General features: G+C 37.4%; 1 long non-coding RNA gene across 1 annotated transcript; it reads left to right on the plus strand.

The window, feature by feature from the left end:
- The first annotated feature begins 2,124 nt into the window (after window positions 1-2,124).
- LOC118485667 lies at window positions 2,125-4,300 on the plus strand. Its single transcript, XR_004877366.1, has 2 exons — window positions 2,125-2,220; window positions 4,090-4,300. It is a non-coding gene; the product is annotated as an uncharacterized LOC118485667 (long non-coding RNA).
- Window positions 4,301-9,848: the final 5,548 nt, after the last annotated feature.

The raw sequence follows: 9,848 nt of genomic DNA on the forward strand, positions 1-9,848 counted from the left end.
TTAAAACATAAAAGGATGTAATGAATGCCTTTATAAGTAAGCATTAATATAGGTTTGAATATATAGGGACGATGAACTATTACTAGTCGGTCAAGGAAATGAGAAGGTTACGTGGAAGTATGGCATGGGAAGTATAGATTTGTTAAGAAGAAGTCAAACATGATAGGTGTATGTATAAATGGAAGTGAGAAAGGAAGTATCGTTAAGAAATGCTAACCCTGATGCTCGGCTTGTTGGCCATGTTCATTTGAACAAAATGAAAGATGGCACATGATGAATGAGTAGTATAAAGTAAATTGATTTATTTTGATTAGCAAATATATGAATGTGATATGCTTAAATAGGGAGTTAGAAACAAGCCGCGTACTTAGATTTGTACAATTTATAATTATAAACAATTGGAATAAATTCGATGAAAGAAACGTAGTAATGCTATGTGTTAAGGGCTAGTATTATAAAGTAAAAGACACTAATAAGAGCTCTGGAGAAGAGTCGGACATAAGTATAATTATGAAAGTAACTTACTTAATATGAGGGCATATGAACGATGTGTACAATTACGTTCATGCATGAATAAAACCTTTGCCAAGGTCCTGAATGCGCTTAGGTTGTAGTAAGTATAGTGAATGGACAACCTGAAAAGGGGTAAGAGTATAATTGGTCTAGTTTAAATGAGAAAGGTTTCGGGGACGAAACCTCATTTAAGGGGGGTAGACTTGTAACACCCCAAAAACTCGAGTTCGTTAGCTATTAGTATGTTATCACGTTTAAAAGAAAGGAATGGAATAACTAGGTTATTAAACCTAGTTAAAAACTTGGTTAAAACAAATAGGTTATGAAATTGAGTTAAATAATGAGCAAGTAACAAACATGAGGGGTGGTTTTTGAATAAAGGGAAAGTCTAAATATAAAACAAAAATAAAAACCCCCAAACACACACCTGGGCGTGTGTGTGTTCGATCAGAGAAGAGAAAGAAAGGGGGAAACCCCTCATGAACCCTAATCAACGAAATTGGATGCGAATTGGGCTGAATTCGAACTTGCATGAGTCGAAATAGTGATTATCTAAGCAAGTTTTAGCCAAGGTAAGTCTTAATTTTCAGTTTTGATGAACGACCAAGGAGTGGGTTTTGTTAAATTCGTGGGTTTGATCTAAATCAGGATGAAATCTTGCTAATGTTATCATGTTTAAGCTGAATCTTGGTTAAATTTTAGTTATCTAGTGATTTAGAATGAAACCCATGTTTATGAGTATGATAATGATTATGATGAGCATGTGTATATGGATTATTTTGATTATGTTGATGCATGTGTTACGTATTAGGTTTTGATAGTAATATGATGAAGTTGAAAATGTGATCTTGTTTGAATAAAAGGATTCATGAGGTGAATGTGGGGAGAATATGCTTAAATTGCTTGTACAATGTGCTTAAATGTTAGTGCGCACGCCAAGTGTTCGATGAAATTGCTAGATGAAGTTAGAAAGTGAAATTGTATGCAAGTTGTAAGTTTATATGTATAAAAAGCGATTGTGATGAAAGTAGTAGTTTACTAACTTGAAAAAAAATGTGCCTTAGATGGAATTCGTACATGAATTCGGGTTGAAGGTATATGTTGGTCAAATTTATGCATTAGGAGCTTGTACATTGTGTTTGAACGGGTGAGGTTGCTATGTGGTCTACTAGTCCCTTAATTACGGTTAAAAGTGAACATGTACTAAATATACATAGCATATAACCTCACTAACCAAGGATGATGCTAGGATTATGCTAATTTGATTTTTATAAGACATGGTTGTCAAATGTAGCGTTATGAAGATATGAGTATGTGGGCATTAATTATGTGTTATGTGTGATAATGAATTTGGATTTCGAAGATATTAAATATCGTGGTTGACAAATTATGTCGTATGCATGTTAGCGAAAATCGTTGTTGGCAAGAATAGGTAAATATGTGTTAATTTGGATTACCCGATGAATTATGTGTGTTGGAAAGGATATGAAGTTGATTAGATGTTTTAATGTTTGATAGTAATGACTATGGAAAGTTAAGTATGAATTATGCGAATGATATGATTGTTACATGTACAAATGAGTATGCTAATATGGGCGTGGTTTCGATGAAATGAAAGTATAGGAATCACGTCGTGACGGACTCAAGCATGAAAGGATAACGGGTCAAGAAAAGGCGAGGAATCGGATACGAGCACGGACGTATAAGGTAAGTGATTCTGTAATCACTTCTTATGTTCGGTTAGGTGATATGGCATTTTGATTAATTAAACATGATGGTTGAGGTCAAATATGTGTCGTAGTCTTATGTCGTAAAGGATGGGATTAAGTTGACCAAAATGCCCTTGATGGGTATTTTGGGCAAACGATTTTAATAAGTGGTTTAGAAACAAGTTATACGATTAGTGTAATGTTTTGGACACGTATGGAAGTGGGAAGTATGGTTTTGCTAGTCTTAGATCAATTAATGCGCAAATACCCATAACGGGTCAAATAATTAGGAAATGACAATAAGTCAATAGAGCGTAAGATAAGAATTTCCTTAATCCGGATGTGGGATTTTAAGTTCATATGATAGAATATGAATTTACAAGCATGTAGGAAGAAACGGGAGGTTAAACGGGTAAACGGTTCAAAAGTTATGCGCGTTTTAGTGCGTACGGACGACGAAACGGAGCTGCAGAAAAATGCAAAATCTAGAGGGCGTCGCCGACGGGCATGGGGGCGTCGCCGACGGGCTCTAGAAAACCAGTTTTTGTGCTGACGGGTTAATTACCTGTCTACGGGTTTTTGGGCTACGGGTAAATGCAAGGCCCGTCGCCGACGGCCCTAGGGGCGTCGGCGACGGCCTTCCCAAGTCCCAAAAGCTGAAATTTTGTTATTTAAGTTAATTTATGTACCGTGGGCTTCGGTTTGATATCCGTGGACTACGGTGGACTTTCCAAACATGATTTTGATGGTTCCTTAGATGTTTATGGGCTATAAAGCTAAGTCTAAGACCCATGTTAATGATGTATGATTATGTAAGAGGTACGCGTGATCTAGTACGTGTTTGTTAAAGTATGTACGTATGTAGATGTGTATGTATGCATGTATAAAGATATGTACGAGTGTATGCATGTACGTAACGATGTAGGAAGGGTATGTATGTATGTAGAGGTGCATGTACGTATGCATAAAGATAGGCATAAGCATATGCGTGGATGTAAAGATGTAAGAAAGGTATATACGTATGAATGTCTTTTGCGTTTAAATGTATGTATGTTGGTGTGTAGGTAGGTAGAACGTATGTATGCGTTTAGATGAATACGGGCTCACGAGGGGATCCATACACGAAGGTATGCACGTATGTAGGTTTGTGTGAAGGCATGTAATAAGTATGTATGTATGTATGCATGTATGTATGTATGTATGTATGTATGTATGTATGTATGTATGTATGTATGTATGTATGTATGCATGCATGCATGTATGCATGTATGTATGTATGTATGTATGTATGTATGTATGTATGTATGTATGTATGTATGTATGTATGTATGTATGTATGTATGTATGTATGTATGTATGTATGTATGTATGTATGTATGTATGTATGTATGTATGTATGTATGTATGTATGTATGTATGTATGTATGTATGTATGTATGTATGTATGTATGTATGTATGTATGTATGTATGTATGTATGTATGTATGTATGTATGTATGTATGAATGTAGGTATGTATGTATGTAGGTAGGAATGGATGTAATTAGGTATGCACGTACGTAGGTACGTACGTATGTATGCAGGTACGTATGTAGGACAGTTGCTATTTGTGACCGTAAAGGTATGTATCAGTTTGTATGAAAGATATGTACGCATGCATCTAATGAAATTGAGTACTAACGGTAATAGTTGCGTGCTTGGTGAATGAAGTGTAACGCAGGAATACCAAAGAAGTCTCACTACGGATCATATGATCAGGATGGGAAAGCTGGGATGTAAAGAGTTAACGAAACGAGAAGTAAACGTGAACAAACCTTGTATGTTTATAACGCGTACTAATGATGTGAAATTTTATGTGGTGAGCGCAGGTAGTACCAGTCATGAGGATATCCAAGGATTGGAGATCGAAGATCGAGTCACTAGAGAGATTGTACGGAAACGTTGATGTACATAATGTAGTAAACATAAGCTATGTTTTTAACTAGTAAATAAGAGGATGACGGATTTATGAGAAAGAACTGTGTTAAAGTTAAATCTTAAATAAGTTGAGGTATTTATAGTGAAAGAAATTTTATGGTACGTGTTTCCGCTGCGACTTTTGACAAATACGAATTAGGGCGTAACAATATATTGTGTAAGATAGACTTAGGATCGCTTATATGTCATTGTCTTTGTCTTGGACCGCTTTTAGGACATTAGTGTGGATCGCTTATGTGACAAAGATGCTGGATCGCTTATATGGCATGTCACATAAGCGACCCTGGTTCTCTATAAATAGGCAGGAGCGGTTCATTTGATGTAACGGTGTATGTGTGTGCTACGGTGCTGAAACTCTGCCAAAATTTCATCAGAAAGCAATAGAAAGATAAAGAATTGAAAGGATAAGCTGTTGTAACTTCGTATATGTTGATTCCGCCTTCATACATGAAGATGAACTACTTCGACTGACTTTTAGGGTCATAGAACGGTCCAACAAGTGGTATCAGAGCTCAGGACGAGGAGTTCATACTACGACAGCATAGATCTGCAAAAATTTCTCTTTTCTACTCACTTTCTCTCATACTTTTTCAGTTTCTAGTGGTTCCAACCGTCAAAATTGTCTGAAATTCGAGTATAACGTGTAAAACTCACTATTAATAAACCCTAGAAAGAATCAGGTGAAAATTTGGACTAAAAATGGTTAAAATCAGCTAAAAACAGTCGATCGCGTTTTCGGCATTAGGACCGCTTATCTGACATAATCTGGTTGAATCGCTCGAAATTCACCCTTCGGATCGCTTTTTCGGACATTGTTACTGTTTTGAATCGCTCGAACGGACAATACTTGGACCGCTCGAACGATCATAGCCTGGACCGCTCAAACGGACAATATCTGAACCGCTTGAACGATCATATTGTGAATCGCTCGAACGATCATTTTCTGGATCGCTCGAAATACACTTGACTCGCTTTTCTGACATTTGTTGTCCGCTCGAAAGGACATTTCTTGACTCGCTTTTCTGTCAAGCTGTACAAACAGGATCGCTTTTGTGGTTCTGTTATTTTTTAAAAAAAATCAAAGTGTTTCTAAGTGTTGTCTGATTTTGCAGTACGTTTATGATGGATGATATGTTCTTGAATCCGTTTAGCGATATGTACGCATTCACCGGAAGTTCAGGAAACAACGATTCGACATCGAACAATACGAACGAGAATCAACCAAAAGAGAAAAAGAAAGAAGCTTGGGAGTCCGAAAGTGCATTTGGAACGTTTAACAAACCTCCTAAGCTGATGGCTATAGAAGATTACAGCAGGTGGGCAACAAAGTTTGAAGATTGGCTAATGGCATTCGCTTTCCCTAGTTGGAAGAGTATGAAAACTGGATATGCTAATGGAAAGAAGAATGGCGAAGCATTGAGATCAGCTGAAGAAATTGATGGTTTTGTCGCCGAGCAAAAGTGTGTGGCATTATTGTTTCAATCGGTGCGGGAAGATATCATTTCATTGATAGACTACTCCAATGCTAAAGATTTATGGGATAAACTCAAGAAAAAGTGTATAGGGAGTAATGAGATTATAAAAAATAAGACGAAATTGCTTAAAAAAGAGTTTGACATGTTTAGTTGTCTTAAAAATGAATCGGTGAGCAAAATGATTAAACGGTTTGGTCATCTAAAACTGGAGCTTGCACGACATGACATCACTTATTCTCCGGAAGAACTTGTTGATAAACTGTTTGATTCATTACCAGACGAGATGGATTGGAGATATTATGCGTTGATGTTGAAGAACACTATTGCTCCTGAAGATTTGAAACCAGATGTGGTGATTGAAAGACTTGAAAGCCATGAGTTAGAGTTGAAGAAAACATACAAAGTTAATCACTCATCTTATCAGCAAAATCTGGATTTGTATTATCCGAAAAGCTTGATGCCGAAAGCTACTTCTCCAAAAACTGCATTTTCTGCTGAGAATGTCTCTCCAGCAAGCAAAGAAGGTCAAAGTAGTTCAAGCAGCGGAAGCCACAGTGGATATCACAGTGGATCTACGTCTTCTGCAAATCGTTCTGATGCGAAGTTTTCATGCAACATTGCTATAGATCTGAAGAATGCACAGAATTTTGATGAAGAGTCGGCCAAGCAACAAATGGTTTTTCTGGCGTCTGTGCTAGAATCTTACGAAGGGTTGGTGGCTGGTAAGATCGGGAACACAAATCTGACAAAGGAAGACTATGATCAGATAGACCCCGAGGAAATGGAACTGATCGACATCCGTTGGACAATGGCAAGTGCAGTTCGACGTGCACAACGCTTTATGGAGATTACTGGGAGAAAAACGATCGGTGGTCCATCTACAAAGTTGGGGTTTGATAAATCGAAGGTGACATGCTTTAAGTGTAAGCAGAAGGGTCATTTCAAGAGGGAGTGCAGGAATACATATACTGATGAGTCAGAGAATCCATTTCGAGATGACTATTACAAGAAGGCAATCTACCATCAGAATAAATCCGAGCCACCCAGATTGAAGCAGCAGGAAGAGAACAGAGATAAATCGAGGGCGTTAGCTGTGATTTATGATGATGAGGGGTATGATTGGAGTAAAGAAGTGTTACCGGAAGAAGATGCGGTTGGTTACGCATTCATGGCAAATGATGATGAACCAATTCCATGGAAAGAAGATAGAACAGAAGAGCAACAGTATTGTTATCGAAAGATGATTGCTGAAAACAGAATCTTGAGGATCTCTCGTGTTTATCTGGAAGCAAGACGAGCAAATAGATGGGATCCAGATAGGGAATGTTATCTTGATTGTTATGGAAACATTGCAATTGATGATAGCACACTTGATATGGAAGCTATAATCAAGGAGATTAAAGAAGATGATGAGTATTGGCAGCACAAGTGGTGGGGAACACCAACGTCAAAAATGATTGAAGAAGAAAAAGAGAAAGAGAGAAAGAAGAGAAAGAAGAGAAAGAGAGGAAAGAAAAAGAAGAGATTGAGAAAGTAGAGAAGGTTGATACTGGTTTGATCGATACTACACAGGAATTGACAGCTAAGAACCTGGAAAATGTGGCTGACAAGGTGCTAGCTGCAAAAGCACTTGAGGTAGATCCTGTTTCTGTTACTGAGTCAAAGGATCAGGTCAGTCAAAATGTGTCAGGTAACAAAATAGATGGAAATGCTGATTGCAAAAATTGCACTAAACAATGCAATTTTTGTAGCACTGTCACGTATCTGAACAGTGAGAAAATTAAGAATCTGACAACGAAGGTTAGAAATGTTGAGGATCAGATTCTCAGTCGTGACAGAACAGTAAAAGCTTCAACTGAAAGAATCAAAGAATTAACAATTCAAATTGAAAATGATAAAACTGAACGAGAGAAAATTAAATGTGAAAATGAAAAGTTAATTCTTGAGAATCGACAAATTTCTGAAAAGTTTGAAAAATTAAAAAGCATTGTCAAAGATAGTGATGATCGAAATGGTAAAACGTATAAAGAAAATGAACATCTGAGAGCTGTTTTGAGATTAAAAGAAGAATCAATTAACAAACAACTGGATGAAATTGCTAAACTAAAACTTAAAGTTCAAGAAATTGAAATTGAAAATGAAAGAATTCAGTTAAAATTAAACAGCTATAGCTCAGCTAGCTTTGTTTTGCAGCATATTGTTCCCAAACCTATAGGGAAAAACAAAGCTGTTGAGGATGTGTTTTCTGATGGAACGGGTGTAGGGTTTCACAAAGTTCCACCGCCAATTTTAGACAACTACACGAAAAAGCAGTCTAGTTTGGTGGAAATTGAGGAAGAAAGTGATGTTACACTTCCTGAGAACATTGATGTCACGTTCACGTCTTCCAATGAAGAGGGTGTCCAAAATGATGTGGTGAAAAGTGTGGTAGACAAAGTGCTTAAACCGGATTGTGACACTTCTGAGGAGGATGGGTGTTTTCTAGATAAATACATTCCGAAGCAAAAGTCCAAAAACAACTTATATGATGAATCTGATCTTGTCATGTACAAGATGTCGGGATCGGATAAGTTGTTTTCGGATTCTGAGTTTCCATTAGAGAATGTTAATTTGAACAAATTGACAAATGTTTTCAAACTGGTTGAAGTCGAGTTGTCAGCAGTGAACAATCTAAGTCGAAAGAAAGAGAGGGTTTACAACAAGAAAACTGTTTATCCACCATGTTTTTACAATAACAACAGAAACAACTGGTTGGGTGGTTATCAGGGGGGTAAACCATATCAGAAAAGAAATGTTCTAAACAAGAGGTTTGTCGAAAAGAAAAAGTTTGTGAACAGTTCAAGTTCACTTGCTGATGAAGAAAAAGTAATCTTTTCAAAATCAAACAAAGAATTTTTTGAAAAGAGAGCTTCACAGGCTCAGTCTGAAGGCACGAGTAGGGTAGCTGATACTCGTACTTGTTTTAGATGTGAACAGGTTGGTCATATTGCACGAAAGTGTACATATGTGAAGCCTAAGACTGAAGCTGTGAAGGTTCAACAAAAGAAAGTTGATGTGAAGGGTAAAACATTGATATATGTTGAGAAAAAAGTTGTTGGGAAGAAAAATGTTCAAATTGACAACTTGACAGTAAAAACTGAACCCGTAAAGAAGTTGGTAAATCAAAATGATAAATTTTATAAGAGGGTTGCAGTAGCTCAACAGGCGTGGAAACCTAAAATTGAACCTAAAGTTGAGAAGAAAGTTTCAACTTCTGAGGTGAAAAAGGCTGAAGAATCAATTATGGTTGATTATGATGCACAATTTCCACCTCTTAAGTCTAAAAATTTCAAAATTCAAATTGCTAAAGTCACGGTTACACCTAAGGCTGATGAGGCCTGGGTGGACACCATGTTTGACTAAACAGTTTGAATTGCCGGAGCTTCCTGGTTCGCGAAGCATGAATCGGCATCTTTCTTAAAGTTGTTTAAATGATGATTTGTTATGTGCAGGATCTTCCAAAACTTGTATCCAGGTGGATAATGGATAGTGGAGCGTCAAGGCATATGACAGGGAAGACCGCATTGCTGTATGATGTGAATGACATTAATGGTGGTTATGTGGGTTTTGCGGGTAATCAAGGAGGCAGGATCATAGGTGAAGGAACATTATCTAATGGCATTATCACGTTTGAGAGAGTTAACTACATCGCTGAGCTGGAGAACAACCTGCTGAGTATCTCCCAGATCTGTGACAGGATGTATACTACTCATTTCACCGACAAAGAATGTTTGATCTTAAAACCGGGATTTGTGATACCTGAAGAGTGGATCATCATGAGGGCACCAAGAGTCAACGATCTGTACGTGTTGGACATGAGCGTTGCTACTACAACCACGGGTCAGGCTCATTGTTTTGTGTCCAGAGCAACGGAAAAAGAGTCAAGGTTATGGCACAGAAAGATGGGGCATATTCACCTAAGGAAAATGAATCACTTAGTGCATAACGACTTGGTCACCGGAGTGAATATTAAAGGTTTTCATCTGGAAGGGGAGTGCATAAGTTGTGTCAGAGGCAAACAGAAGAAAAAGTCACACCCTACAAAACAAGTCAATTCAGTTTCAAGACCTTTGGAAAGACTTCATATGGATTTATTTGGTCCAGTGAACGTCAAAAGTATAACAGGAGATTCTTAT

The sequence above is a fragment of the Helianthus annuus genome, chromosome 13 (genome assembly GCF_002127325.2).
Source record: "Helianthus annuus cultivar XRQ/B chromosome 13, HanXRQr2.0-SUNRISE, whole genome shotgun sequence".
In the NCBI taxonomy this organism is placed as follows: Eukaryota; Viridiplantae; Streptophyta; class Magnoliopsida; order Asterales; family Asteraceae; genus Helianthus; species Helianthus annuus.